Below are 16,811 nucleotides of genomic sequence, written 5' to 3'. Positions count from 1 at the left end.
TTGTATCTGGTTACAATTGGTTAGTAATTGGTACAGTCCCACAATTCATCAAAAATCATGTCCTTACTGATCATGATTCTCTTGTTAACCGCGTCATAGAGTTTGTATCCACCCGTTGAGTGATACCCAACAAGTATCATTTGTTCTCCCTTGTCATCTAGATTATTTAAAATTTAATCCAAAATATATCTATACGCAACTGAACCAAATACCTTCAAGTGACTCATATTTCGCTTGAATTTGGACCATGGCTCTTTTGGTGTAATGTTTATTAGCTTATTTGTTGGACACCTATTTAACAAATATGCAGTTGTGGGTACCGTTTCTCCCTATAATTCTTTTGGAAAATGCTTCCCTTTCAAGATGCTTCTCACCATGTTCATAATTGATCGATTCTTCCTCACAATAACTCCATTTTGTTGAGGTGTATAGGGTGACACTACCTCATGTACAATGCCCTATTGATCATAAAATTTCCCAAATTCATTTATGGATAATATTCACCTTCACCGTTTGTTTTTAGAGTTTTGATTTTGTGATCATTGTCTTTCTACCATGAATTTGAACTTGTTCAACACCTCCACAACTTTCTACTGAAATCATCAATGAAAATGATAAAGTACCCATTACCTCTGATTGAGTTAACTTACATCGATCCACAATCATCTGAATACACCACCTCAATATGACACTTGGTTATGCATCCTTCACTTTTGCTACAGGTTCCTCGACATCGCTTAGCCTGGACACACTATTCACAAACTTCATTTAGCATATTGATCAACAGAAGCCTAATAACCATGTTGTTTTTCTGCATATATGTCGTACCTTGAAAAAATAATACGACCTCGCGAAGTGAAATCTCACACTCGCGAGATGGACTGAATAAAGTCGCCATCAAACTTTATTTATTACTAAATAGGGAAAGGGAAAATATCAATAAAAACCCTAAAAGAACGAAAATGATATTGGTCGTTGCAACTAAATCAGGGTTTAGGAGTTGATTATGCAAGGTGAAGGTATTAATATCACTCATTTCCGTTGTACTCAACGAGAACCACTTAGTTAGTTGTACGTGCTAGTGTTAGCTTTGAAAATGTTAGGCTTCTCGAGACTTTGAATCTCACTCCTACGTATCTTCGGGTGCAGTGGAGAACTCAAGGCTACATAGTTCTGGGTAGAAGATGTTTATTTGTTGGTCGATTTTAGCGAAATCTATTTTGTTACAATTGACGGGAAAACATTGCTTGCTACCTAAAACAGATGAGGAGCACGCGTTGGCATCATATTTAATGGATTTCTATATTTCAACATTCACGGGAAAATATCACTTACCTCAACTCACACATATGTGGATGAAGCGTTGTTTTGCATCGCCTCGGGACAAAATATCTTTCATTTGTGAAAAGGTTTTAAAGATCACACAACAAAGAGTAAAAAGAGTTTGATTGGTTGGATATCTTTTTGGGTTGAAAGTAGAGTATTTATGACTTGCAAGCTCTTACAACTTGGGTCTAACACTCAGGTTTCTAAGAAATTAAAAACTAATTTGAACAAGAAAGAGAATGGTGAAAAGTAATTGAAAAAAAATGAACTTGTTTGAAAAAATGGTAAATAGTTATGCTAGAAAGTATGATCAAGTGTGTATCATATGAACAAAGAAAAGTGGTAAATGAAGTTGTGAATTGTAAAGAAATTGAAAAGTGAATGCTCTCTTCTAGAGTTTGGCAACTTTATTTCAAAGACCTTTAGATATGACCCTTATTTGTTAACCAAGCCTCGTTACAACCCTTGAAAGTCCTTTGTGATTTATGCTTTCGTGCTTTCAATATGCTTTGCTTATATGAATGCATAAGTTAATCAAGATGTTAGAAAGATTGTTTGGTGTGAGTCAAGTCCCTCATTTTTTTATCTTAATCACAAATTGAAGATGCGTGCTAGGTGTGATTCATAATTGAACATGTGTTGTTTTAGAATTTATGACATGAGTTTTGTGTTTAGAATTTGTTTCATGATAATGGTTTGGTTGTAGTATAGTGGTAAGCATCACTTTGCTTGTGCTTTTGAAATTTTGAACAATGCATTTATATTATTTTCTCAAAACTTGTTTGATCATGTGAAATCTTGGTGGTTGCTCTTGTTTCTTTAGGTTTGTAAGACTCTTGTTTGAGGATAAACACATTTCTAAGTTGGGGAGAGTTGATAAGTTCCAAATTATGGTGAATTTATGCATAAAAAATGGCACTTATTAGCTTGATTCTTTGGATTCACAAGTCAAAACCTCAACTTATGTGTAAATATTATGTAGATTGTTCATTTGCAACTAATTTTGTAGGTATGTTTGCATTTGAGGAGCTTTGGACATGAAAAGCGGAAGAAATATCTTCAACATGCAATTTCTGGAAGAAACCAAAACTTCAAATGGGGCTTAGCATGCTCAAAGAGCGCTTGGAGTTGTTAAGGAAGGGGCTAGCGCGCTAAGCGCCCTTTTCCTCCCCTAAACGCCATTTAAGGCGGTTTAATGTCTTTTTCTGGATTTGGCGTTAAATGCCAAATTCGGGGCTTAGCGTGATTTGCAACTTTTTATTTTCTATAAATAGATTTCATTTGTTACTTTGTATAATATATTATATTTTGGAGAGAGAGAAACTTAGAAAACAATAGGAGAGGGTTCTTCTTGAAGATCAGAAGTTGGGTTCTCATCAATCGTTGGGAAATCACGATTGATGCATGTTCATCTTCATTCTTCTCTTTCTATCTAGCTACCATGAGTAGCTAAATCCCTTTCTTGTTGGGATTGGATGTAAGTTTGTCGTAATAATATGTTTTTTATTGATCATGGCATTGTATACAATCTCTTTATAAATCTATATTGATGTTATATTTGTTATCATGTTATTCTTATGATTTGAATTGATATTGACAAATACGGTTCGAATCTTGATCTAAAACGAACATCTGTTAGATTCTAAACTCTAGACATAGATTTAGGTTTAACATTAACTTTAGTATCAAGTCTTAATGCTAATGTATTGTTTAATAGGCTAAGAGATTGTCGATTCAACAATACGGTTGAACTCTCGTCAGAAGTTTAAACATAAACATTGTCGGCGAGTGATACATGATGATATTGATAAATGTTTAGATTATGTATAACTGATTGGTAAATTAAATATTCTATCGGTGGATGAAATTCAATCCTGATAAGCTCTCATCTCTCTGAAACTTTATTTATCATTCATTCATTTTACATTTTGTAGCTTTAAACCATCAAACATTTAGCAAACTTACACTTAAAATCATAGTAACCGTTGAACGAAATTGATATCGCACCAGTCCCCATAGATACGAAAAAATAAATACTTTCCCTTGATAGTAATACTGTAGTCTACAAAATGGCGTTGTTGCCAGGGACTGTCGTTTAGATATTAAAAGCATAGCAATAGTTTCTATCTTTTTAAGCTTTGTATATTTGTCTATATTGCTATATACTTGTTTCTCATCTTGTTTGCTCAAGTGTTGGTTATGGGTAAATGATGGTGAAGGAACAACAGCAAAACCAGGAAGATCAAATAACTAGTCAAGCAAAAGAAGCAATAAGAGGGAGCGTCTAATTGAAAAAGGCGTCAAGCTAACGACGTTAAACAAGCGCTTGTTAGGAGGCAACCCAACTTTATAAGTATTTAATAGCTTTGCATTAAGTAGTTTAAGCCTTAAAGAATGAAAGTGGGTGGAAAGCTTGAAAAAATTGTATTCAAAACTCTGGGCAGTAGAGCTGACACTAAGCGACAACAGTGGGCGCTATGCGCGCCCTACAAAATTTTGAGAAGCTAGGAGCAGCAGAAACCGTGCTAAGCGCGGTCTGATGGCGCTGAGTGCGCCCTGCTATACCAGTAAAAATTCTTTTTACTTAAACCACTTATCCACTTTCACTGATGCCCATTTACCCCATATTTGTGGTGATTTTTGTTAATTCAGTTGTGTGTTTTTTAATCTGTTTCAAGTAGATAGTATAGTAGTTTAGTTTAATTTCAAGAGTTTTAACAAAAAAAATGAGTTTGTTCTCAAAGTTTATTTTTGAATTGCTTGAAAAAGCATTGAGTGATTATTCCAAGTTTGAATGTTTTAACTAGAAAATGCTTTGGTAATGATAAAAGCTTGAAGGGTGGTACAATGTCAAGGTACATGTATATTACTTTCTAGACCATAACATGAATATGAAACTTATAATTTGTACAAACATCATGTCATTCATTCTTTTGCATTACTTGTTCATGATTGAATCACTTTAGATCAAAGCCTAAATGTGAGGAAACTTCCATTGCTTACTATATGCATAAGAAACCCATAATATGTTGTTTTAACTCGATTGATTTATGTTTAATCTTACATTTATGTTTGAAGTTATGAAAGCATGAAAATGATCAAGGCAATTTTTAATTTTGAGCATAATCACTTCACCAAAAGTAACCTACCTTGTGAGTGAGTGAGAATTCGTTAACCCCTTTGAGCCTTAATGTCAGGATCCTTTTGATGTTGAATTGTGAAATTGTGCATAAATATTAGCTCATCATAGATTTTTGTATGGATTCTAAAATCTTTTTCTTGAAAATTTTGAACCACCCACCTTCAAATTATGGTCGAAATTTTGTCCCGTGCCATAGAAAATCGAGGAGCATTCATGTGCAATAAAAAGGATAGGTTGCTAAGAAATTGAAAAAGAATTTGAACAAGAAAGAGAATGGTGAAAATAAATTGAAAAAGAAATGAACTTGTTTGAATCCTTTCACTTGATTCACCAATCATGTGATTCTTGTAGTAAATTCACTAATTGTTTCCTTCTCTTCCATATGAATTAAGTCTTATGATTTTGTAACCTCGCCCATTTTTCCTCATCAACTCCTGCATAACTTTTCTCCAAAACTTCTCAAGCTTCCTTTCAGGATGTGCAAAATCACTAACCTTCTAAAAGTTCTCAGCGTTAACACATTGATGAATGAGATATAAAGCTTTGAAATATTCCATCTTCTTTCCTTATGTGCAGTCCTTTGTGCAATCATTGCACCTTCTACAAGTGGATTAACATCATTCTTGATCACTTCAAGAACATCTTGATAACCAAACAACACCTTCATATGTGTGCACCACTTATCATAATTCTTCGCATCGAGAATTGGAAGATTTGCAAGAATAAATTCATTGGAGATGGAAAACATTTTCGCACACTACGTGTTTGATCAAATAACCAGACTCTTGATGTCAAATGTTAGAGAAAACTCCATCACAATGATGAACAAATGTGTGTGTGTCAGCGAGAGAGAGAGAGAGAGAGAGAGAGAGAGAGAGAGAGAGAGTTATGGTGAAAATGATGGTTATTCATTAACAACCCAACATGGGGTATATATACAACAATACACAAATGTACAACTAGCCAACTAAATGAGAAAACAAATTTTTCAACCATGTAATCGGTTACAAATGCTACTGATTTGAAAAATATCAAAATCTAGAGAGTGACAACTGATTGTGCCAAATCTATAACCGATTATAAACCCCACTATTTTGATATTTTTGTTGCTGGAAGAGGTGGTAACCGATTACACCAAACCTATAAGACTATGTACAATGGTTTACATATTCAACACCCTCCTTTTTTACTTTTTACACTCCACGTCATCTTCTCTCTCTTCCACCTAATAATTCAACATCCATTCAACTTTTACTCACTACAATGGTTTTGTTTAATAAAATTCAACACCCTATCCCACCACTTTTATAATTCATATTCTTATTTTTTTATGTTTTTGTTTTTGTGATTATATATTAATAACAATTATCAATTGAAATTAAATTAAAATAATTTATTTTATTTTATTTTCTAATTTAATAACTTATTTGAATTTTATTTTTCTAATTTTATATTTTTAGTTAATTTTTTCTATATCTTATAGAAAAAAAAAAGATGAAATTTGATGATTTTTTTTTTAAAAAAATTGATTTACTATAAAATAATTGACACCAAATAATTAGCGTTAAATAAAAATCTAAAAAATCATAGAAATAAATAAGATTTCGCCAAATGTTTTATGCGGCCCCACTCTCTCCTTATTCAATAATTCACCTCATTTTCAACACTCCATTCAAAATTCAATTACAACTATTATTTATTTTTTAACTACCCCATTGTAAAAGGTCTAACCATTTACACTCTCTTTGAATTACATTTTCTTGAGAGTTACTAGTTGGTTTGTGGACTTATAATTAGTCATGGAGTGGACTTGACCAATTTATATATTGCATGAGCTAGAAATCTTTCATAATTTAATATCTCAAATTACACAATAGGAAATAAATTAAATAAATTAAAGATCATCTTTAATAAATTAATAAAAAGATATGTCTGAAAGTTAAAGATTCTTATTTCGCTATACTACCGAAAAAATTATTAACTAGATAGTATTTGTACTTGTGCTTGAGACTCCACATGTCAATGTTTCAACAACACAAAAGGAAAGCGTGTCATTGGTGTCATGTCTTGTAGCATTGGGGGATACTCCCAATCCCATAGCTACCATTTTCTCTTACAAGCTAGAACAATATGTCATATCAGTAGAAATTTTTCTGTTCTGAAATACCAACAGTTTATCATGCTTATAGCAATGGCCATTCTATCTTCAGCTTCATTCATTTACACATGTCCTTTCTATTTTGGCACATGCATCATGTTCATATATGGTTCATATCTTATATTTGTGGATTTTGTTGACTGAATAATTTCTAATCAAGAAAGGAAAAAGATGCTAGAAAAGGTTGAGTATCCAGGTAATAGATTCTCAACCCCACAATAATTCTCTAACTTTATATTGTGTTTGGTTTTATCAATGACATCACCACTTTTATAACTTTGTGTGACACCAACGAATGTGACTTTTTTATGCTCAACTTTATGTCTGTTTTACCAAATAGTATTATTACTTATGTTTTTGTTACAATAAAACTAATTTTGAAACAGTTAATGATGTCATGTATGGAAATTTAATGCCTCACCGTTTACAAACGAGACACCTAATTCTTAATTGATCATTTATATTTATTCAATTACTATCGAGTTTTTTTTATAAGTAACTTGGAATTTAAATAAGAGTACTAGGGGTATACAACTAAACCTAGAATCAACATACAATTAAATCTATTTAAGGTAATCAAGAGGGTGTTTTTACCATTCACAAAATTACACTTAATTCTATCCTTAATAGCAATTGCAAGCCAACTCCAAGTAAACATTTTAATTTTAAAGACAATTTCCTCAACATCTCCTATTTCATCATTAAATTTAATGATATTTCTAGATCTCCGAATGCACCAAGCCACTGCCACCCAGATCACCCAACCCTGTACTTCGAGACCCTATTATAAAAAGTGGTTGCAACACTTATCTTCGACTGGTAAGAGAACTTAAAGTCAACACTTAATTTTCTGCCAAATGGCCGTAGCAGCAAAGCAATTAACCATCACATGATCAATTGTTTCCCCGAATCTAAAACAATACACACAGACACACACTCTATCATGGGGACTATATATGATTCCCCTTTGAACAAGTTGCCACCTAGTTGGTAGTCTATCTTGGAATAGCCTTTAACTAAATACCTTGACTTTGGACAGAATTTTCCCTACCTATAAAACCTTTATAGCTTGCTTAAATCGTAAGTTATGAGCTTCATGTTCTTGATCCTCCAACAACTTTTCATAACAGGACCTTACAATGAAAGAGTTATATGCACCATAAGACCACACAACAATATCATGCTTGTTAAGTGCATGCTTTACATCACATAACAATGTCGTCAATTCTTTTTCCTCTGCACAAAACTCAGAACTATTCATGTCAATGCACCAACCAGTAAGCCACTCCCAATTACCACTAACCCATTTGCCCTGATTCCACACACTAGTTACTTTGTTTGAAGCAACCATATATAAATTAGGGAATTGCATTGGCAAATGATATTGACTCAACCATTTTGCAGTTCATAAAGGAATCTACAGGCCATCACCATATCTGAACGTTAATAGTTGCATGATACCATTTGGTTTTGTTGACTCTATCAATTTCAATAAGTCTTTCCACTAAAGGTACTCTTTAGACTTCTTTGGCCAATCATCATTAAACCACAACTACTCCACAAGTTACCATATCTTTGTTAAAGAATGCTCACCCAAATTGCACTATCTTCCTTGAGCAACCTCTATACACATTTGCTTAGCAAAGTACTATTAAAGATGGACACAACCTTGATGCCAAGGCCTCCCTCCTCTTTCGACTTGCAAATTGATTTCCAACTTATCTAAGCAATACCACTCTTCTCTACATAACCTTGCCATAAGAAATTACTTTAGATGATGATAATTTCATGAAGAACTTTGACTGGATCTTTGAAAAAAGATAAGGGATACACATACATATTTGAAAGGATGAAATTCATCAATACTACCCTACCACCCATCGATAACAGTCTGCCCTTCCAAGTTGATAGTTTTGCCTTCAAGATTGAGATAATAGGTTTCTAAAAACCCACTCTTCTAGGATTTTCCCCCAACAGTAATGCCAAGAAATTTAAATGGTATGCTATCGATCTTGCAAGCTAAAAATTAAGCAGCAGCATGAAGGAAATCATCATTGAGCCCTATCCCATACAACTTAATCTTCCACATATTAATCCTTAAGCCATACATCATTTTAAATCCTCTGAAAATAGATTGCAATGCTTAAAGATTAGACCACAACCCCTCACCCACTATTATTGTGTCATTAGAAAACTAGAGGAGACTATAAGCAGCCTTATCATTCACTTTAAATTCCTTGAATAAACCCACTTCTATAGTCTGCTTGACCAACCCTACCAGCCATTCGACGACTATTAAAAACAAATAAGAAGACAATGAATCTCCCTGTTGACAAGTGCTAAATTATAATAATTTTGTGTGTGAATCATTGACACTTATTGACTTGTTTCAACTGATTTTTATGCATAAACCTCAACTTATGCGTATATATTATATAGTTTTCATTATCATGTAAATATCACTTAGTTTGATAGTTTTCGTCTCTTTTTGTAGGTTTCCTTGCATGGTTGAAGCATTGGACACTTAAAGACAAAAGCAAAAGCTTCATGATGCATTTTGGGAAGGAAATAAAGTTTCTGCTAGGGCTAAGTGCGGTCCTAGCGCGCTTAGAAACAAAAGGCAAAGGGTAATTGCATTTTTTGTGCTAGCGCACTTGTGTTAGAAGCGGGCTAAGTGTGGTCCTAACACGAGTTATGGCGGTTTGTTATTTTTTATCGTGGTCGTGCTAAGCGAGCTCTGCACGGGCTTAGTGCAATTCCATTTTTCCAACCCCTATATATCCATTTGTACACAAAATTTTAGGGATAGTTTTGGGAACTTTTAACCCCAATTACATCAGCATCATTTTTTGTGGAGAGTAGCTTAGAAACAACATTAGGGGTTACAATCTTGAAGATTCGAAGCGGGATTTGCATCCATCTGCTTGACACGTGGAGAGATTCTTGTTCATCTTCATTCTTCTCTTTGTACCTTTCTTGTTGGAGTTTTGTATGTAAGTTTCCTTTGATAGTATGTATTTTTATTGATTATGACATTGTATACGATCTATTTTATGAATCTATATCGATGTTATCCTTATTTACTTGTTTTATCTATTGATTTGAACCGTTATTGAGAAATACTCTTTAAATATAGATCTAGGATAATCATCAGTTAGATGATAAACTCTAGACATAGATTTAGGTTTAACATTCACCTGAACATCGATTCTTAATGCTCCATATTGTTTAATAGGCTGAGAGATTATCGATTGCACAATAAGGTAGAATTCTTGTCGGCGTTGCAGACATGAACACTGATGTGAGGGATACGTGATGATATTTATGAGTGTTTTAGGTTGTGTACAACTGATTGGTAAATTAGCGTATTAGATAGGTTGATGAAATTCATTCCTGACGAGTTCTCTCTGTTATTTTAATTACGTGTGCATATGTTTGCATCTTTATTTTCAAACCCTTCATTAAGATTAAAAACGTAGAGACCGTTGAACGACATTTGATGTCGCACTAATCCTTGTGGAGGCGATAAAAGAAAATACTTACTTTTGCTTGCTGCTTTACCATAACCAACAAAATGGCACCGTTGTCGGGGATTAGTTTTAGATATTGAAAGCATCGCAATAGTTTCTATCTTTTTTAAGCTTTGTACATTTTGCATAGTGTATAGATACTTATATATAAACTTGTTTATATTGTATAGATACTTGCTTTGTACTTGTTTGCCTACTTGTTTATATTATATATATTCTTGTTTTTTGTAATGTTTGCTCAAGTTTTGGTTAGGGGTATCCATTGGTGAACAACTAGTCCAGCAAAGGAGCCACAAGAAGGAGCATCTACTTGAAAAAAGTGTCTAGCTAACAATGTAAAACAAGCGCTTGTTGGGAGAAAACCCAACTTTTAAAGTTTTTTTATAGTTATTCATTTAGTAGTATATGTATTAAAGATTGAAAGTGGATGGAAAACTTGAGAAAAGTTTTCATTTTTAAAAAATCATGTTGCATCTCTGATCGCTCAGCGCAACCAGAAGGCACTTAACGTGTTCTACTGCACATCGAAATATATCTTTGTCACTTATCCACTTTCACCCAGGTCTTTTGACCCATTGTAAACTTATTTGTTTTATGTTTACTAGTAATTTAATTTAAAGTTATTAAGTTATTAGAGACTTGTTTTGTGTTTGTCCAAAAAGCTTGTCTTTGATTGGCTTGAGGAAACATGAATTGATTGTTTCAAGTTTGAATGCATCGACAAGAAAATGTTATGGTAATGATAAAAGCTTGAAAGGAAGTTACATTGTTAAGGTGCATGTTTAATGCGTTCTACAACATAGCAGAATATGAAACTTATGCTTTGTACAAATATCATGCCATTCATTATTTTGCAATACTTGTCCATGTTTAAATCACTTTATATCATAGCCAAATGTGAGGAAATTTTCCATTGTTTACTATATGCATAGGCTACCAACAATTCTTGTTTTAACTTGTTTGAATTATGTTTAATCTTGCATTCGTGTTGATTTGTATGAAAGCACTAAAATGATCAAGGTATTTTGTTTGGTTTTGAGCACAAACACTTGACCGAAAAGTAGTCTACCTTGTGAGTGAGTGAGTATTTATTAACCCTTTTGAGCCTTAGTATCAGGATCTATATCAATTTTGAACTATGTGATTTTTCCTTTGGATGCAAAGAGTAGCTTATCATTGATTTTTTATTGGATTCTGAGATTTTTTCTTGAACCCTCAACCATAAATTGTGGTTTGAATTTTTACCGTTGCCTTAAAAAGTTTGGAAGCATTCACATTACAATGTTTGGTTGTATTAAAGTTGGGGAGAAAAGGTTGGTTAAAAAGAGGTTGAGAAAGAAAAAGAAAAAAATTTGGAAAAAGAAAGAGAAAAGTGAGAGAAAAAAATGAAAAAAAGAAGTTTTGAAAAAGAAAAAAAAAAGATCAAATGTTTGGTGCTAATAAGTTGTGTTAAAGGGTGTAACAATTGAGCAAAAAGAAAGGTGAATGAAATTTGTGAACGTCTGAGATTGTGAGAAATGATCACTCTCATTTGATTAGGTAAGTTTTTGTTCCAATTACCTTGAGATATGACCCTTCTTTATTAACCAAGCCACATTACAACCATTTAAAGTCCTTAGTGATTTATGCTTTTATACTTTCAATATGAGTTTTTTTAGATGAATGCATAATTTGATCATGAGATTAGCAAGATTGTTGGGTGTGAGTCAAGTCCCTCATATTTATTTTTCATCCCTTGATGAATTTGTGTGTTAGGTGTGATTCATTCTTGAATATCTATTACTTTAGAGTTTTTGACATGAGTGTTTTACTTAGAATTTGGTTTATAGTCATGGTATTGTTGTAGTATAGTGGTAAGCATTCCTTTGCTTGTACTTTTGAAATTTGAACCATGCATTTGTTTCTGTTTGTAAAAACTTGTTGATTATGATTGCTTGGTGATTGCTTTTGTTTTCTTTAGGGTTATTGATTCTTATTTGAGGACAAATAATTTCTAAGTTGGGGAGAGTTTGATAAGTGCTAAATTATAGTAATTTTGTGTGTGAATAATTGACATTTATTGACTTGTTTCAATTGATTTTTATGCATAAACCTCAACTTATGTGTATATATTGTATAGTTTGCATTATCATGTAAATATCACTTGGTTTGATAGTTTTTGTCTCTTTTTGTAGGTTTCCTTGCATGGTTGAAGCATTGGACACTTAAAGGAAAAATCAAAAGCTTCATGATGCATTTTGGGAAGGAAATAAAGTTCCTGCTAGGGCTACGTGCGGTCCTAGTGCGCTTAGAAATAAAAGGCAGGGGAAATTGCATTTTCGTGCTAGCGCCCTTGTGCTATGATCGGTCTAAGCGAGGTCTTAGCACAAGTAATGGTGGTTTGCTATTTTTTATAGTGGTCGCGCTAAGTGAGCTTTGCACGGGCTTAGCGCGATTCCACTTTTCCAGCCCCTATATATTCATTTGTACACAGATTTTTAGGGATGGTTTTGGGAACTTTTAACCCCAATTCCATCAACACCATTTTTTGTGGAGAGTAGCTTAGAAACAACATTAGGGGTTGCAATCTTGAAGATTCAGAGTGGGATTTGCATCAATCTGCTTGACACATGGAGAGATTCTTATTCATCTTTATTCTTTTCTTTGTATCTTTCTTGTTGGTGTTTTGTATGTAAGTTTACTTTGATAATATGTATTTTTATTAATCATGGTGTTGTATACGATCTATTTTATCAATCTATATCGATGTTATCCTTGTTTACTTGTCTTATTTATTTATTTGAACCATTATTGAGAAATACTCTTCGAATCTAGATCTAGGATAATTATTTGTTAGACGCTAAACTCTAGACATGGATTTAGGTTTATCATTAACTTGATTATCGATTCTTAATGCTCCGTATTGTTTAATAGGCTGAGAGATCATCGATTAAATAATAAGGTAGAATTCTCGTCGATGTTGCAGACATGAACATTGATGTGAGGGATAAGTGATGATATTGATGAGTGTTTTAGGTTATGTGCAACTGATTGGTAAATTTGCATATTAGATAGGTGGATGAAATTCATTGCTGACGAGTTCTCTTTGTTACTTTAATTACTTGTGCATATGTTTGCATCTTTACTTTCAAACCCTTCATTAAGCTTAGTAATATAGAGACCGTTGAACGAAATTTGATGTCGCACTAATCCCTGTGGAGATGATAAAACAAAATACTTACTTTTGCTAGTTGCTTTACCATAACCAACACCTGTCTCAAACCCCTTTTAATAGAGAATTCCTCAATTGACCTTTATTATAAGAGACTGGCCTTTATTAATAAGTACAATAAGTTCTAGTCCACACATTCATAGGCCTAAGCAAAATCTACTTTGAATAACAAGTCATTATTCTTCTCTCTGCTACCATAATCTATGATTTCATTTGTCACCAAAACTCCATCCAAGATTTGTTTCCCTAGTATAAGTGTTGTTTGGTTACTAGAAACAATCTTCCCCATAACTTTCCTCAACCTTTAAGAAATAATCTTAGAAATTACTTTATACATACAACTTATCAAACAAATAGGCTTATACTCATCCAATCCTTGTGGATTACTAGTTTTAGGAACAAGAGCCAAAAAATAAGAAGTCATGGCTTTAGGTAGCTTATCATTCTTAAAAAAATCTTGAATAAAACCAATAATATCTTCTCTAACCACCTCCTAACACCTTTTTATAAATTCCATGTTAAACCCATCAGGCCCAGGGCTTCTATCCCCCTCACAACCAAAGATCACCTCTTTAATTTCTTCCCTAGTAAACATCTCCTCCAACCCTTCCTTCTCCTCAACAGATAGATTTTTGAACTCTATCATATCCAAGTCAGGCCTAAGAATAGGTTTATATCTAAATATGACATAAGAATGTTGTTTAATGACCCCTTTAACTTCTACTACTCCTTCCACCTCTGGTGCTTCTATTTAAATTGAAACCAAAGAATTACTCCTAGTTCTAACTTTCAACAAAGAATGAAAATATTTAGTATTCAAATCACCTCTTGAACTCACCTCTGCCTAGACTTTTGTTTTATCATACTTTCTTTCAGATGGAAATTCTTCTAGATCTCGTAAAAAACTATCATTCTATTTTCTTGAATCTCCTCATCCAGTTGGTTTCTAACACTTAGAAATTCACCCATCCAATCAATTTAATTCCTCCACCCCCTTCTCAAAATTTAGGTCTATCCACCCAAACACCGATTTATTCCACCATTTGAGTCTCTCTTTTAAGAACTTGAACTTTTCTTTTAGCACATAAGATTTCTTCCGAATTCCAAAACAAGAATCCCATTATTTCTTAACAAAATCCAGAAAATCCTTATGATCAAACCAACAATTGAACACTTTAAACGACTTAGGTCCCCAGTTTAGATTACTAGCCTTAATCCAAACCAGCATATGATCAGAGATATCCCTGTTACCTGACACTTGAGCTACAATTTTCCAATTGTTTACTAAACCCCCGGACAATAAGAATCTACCAATTCTAATACTAGAACTCCCATATGATTTTATCCAAGTATGTTTGTTCCCCACAACTGGTAGATCAACAACTTCCATAAGTTCAATAAAACTGTTGAACTCCTCCATCTTGGTGGTTCTACTACCTAAGCTCCTACGACTCATCTCCTCCAATGATTTTGTTGCATTAAAATAGCCACCCACCACCCACTCTATCGACTCTAATTTAGCTTTCCATTACAGTAATTCTAACCAAAACAACCTCTTATTTGCTAACCTACAAGGGGAGTAGATATTCAGAAAATAACAATTTGTACCTTTCCAAGTCACCTTAATTCCAAGATATATTTTCCCTTTGAAACTGAACACTAGCAAAATCACACCTTTCTTCCATATAGTCAGAATACTACCAGAGCGCCTTTCAGAACTCTTTGATGACCATTCAAAATCCGAAGAACCCCACATACCAGCCACTTAACCGTCTTCCATTTGTTGAACCTTTGTCTCTTCCATTTTCCTCACCTTATGCATCCTCACGCTCCATCACCTCTTCTTACCACACGTCATCATCTTCATCTTCCTCCGAACTACTATTTTTATGGCTTCCTCCACCCTCCACTTCTTTTGGAATTACTATATGTTTGGTTCATGCATGTCCTTCACCATTTTTATTCTATAAATGTTATCATTGATTTCCATATTAAAAGTTTCATTCAAGACCATCAAATACTTTGTACGAACTAGAATTCTTGCCACATCCATCTTCACTTGCTCCCTTGTCTCATCGTCTGAACAAACGTACACACCAACTGGACTTGTTATAAATTCAAAGAATTAAGGGGACCAAGCATGGCAAGGAACTCCATAGAATCTCAGCCAAGTTAGTCTTCCATTGTCTGCATCTTTTGGAGACCAAGGATGAATCTCAGAAAATCATTGCCCAATCCAATATTTTGCTTTTGATATTAGAGCTTTAATCTCACCCTCTTTTCTTTCTTCTAGCAGACATAAATTCTCCCTAAGGGGAGTGACTTTAAATCTGAAATAACCTTAAGTATGAAACACTTCTTGAGTGTTATATGTCATTCCCACGTTTTCTACCACTCCAATGAAAGCCCTTTCAAATATGAGCATATCATAATCCTCAATATTAAACTGTACGTGAGCAAAAAATGGCTTATGCTCCTTGGATCTTCCACCTAAAAACGTATTCCCTAACAACTCCTTCCTTCTTGGAACCCATCTTTTGATTGTTTCTGGCTTTGTCGCTTGAAGTGATGAATCAATCTTCCCAGTATCTTGTGCATATGACATCGTCTTAGTATTATCATGATGATAACCAACTGGTCTCCTTTGTATATTACCAGGAAAACTATGCCTTCATCCATGATCCTTAGCTTGAAACCCTTGTTGCTTTAGCTCAGTCGATATATTTGCCTTCCTTCCACGTTAAAACTTTGGAATATTAACATAAATCTTATTAGACTTAATGAATATATTGTCCAACTTTACTACAAGTATTTTTAATCAACCACCTTTTTGAATCTTGTAAAACCATATCGCTTTCCTCTTTTGTCTCTCTTTGGTGGGATCACCACTTCATTAATCAACCCATATTCTTTGAAAATCTCAATCATCTTCTTATCCCCATGAGATTCAGGAAACTCAGTGAAGTATTAATTTGTAATGGAATCCCCCCACCCTACCCATTTACCTTTCCTTGCATCCTAAACCCCACCCTGATTCACCTTGGATTGCTCACGCCTATGCCGAACTGTCTTCCATACACCCTCTGCTTCACTTTCCCTCATTTGTTCTAACCAATGAGACCTATTGACAAATGACAATCTGCTTTCCAAAACCTTTTCTCCCTTTCCCCACTGAAGTTGATTCCTGTTGAAATTCCTCCTTTTTTCTCATGTATTCTTCTTCATTGTTGACTCCTTTAATTACTATCAAGTTAATCTTTAACATTATTATCAAATTTAGTTACTGTCTCTCTTAGTAAATAATAATTTTTAGGAAAGAAATTGATAGAATGATGTATCTTTTAAAAAATTAATGATTTCAATGACATATTTGAAAATGCATACAAAATCAAAGACAAATCAGGTTATTTACTCTTTAACATTCACAACTTTGAATATCACAAT

This window comes from Lathyrus oleraceus, chromosome 4, assembly GCF_024323335.1.
Source record: "Lathyrus oleraceus cultivar Zhongwan6 chromosome 4, CAAS_Psat_ZW6_1.0, whole genome shotgun sequence".
In the NCBI taxonomy this organism is placed as follows: Eukaryota; Viridiplantae; Streptophyta; class Magnoliopsida; order Fabales; family Fabaceae; genus Lathyrus; species Lathyrus oleraceus.
The sequence above is the reverse complement of the archived record's forward strand: the minus strand, read 5'-3'. Positions refer to the sequence as shown.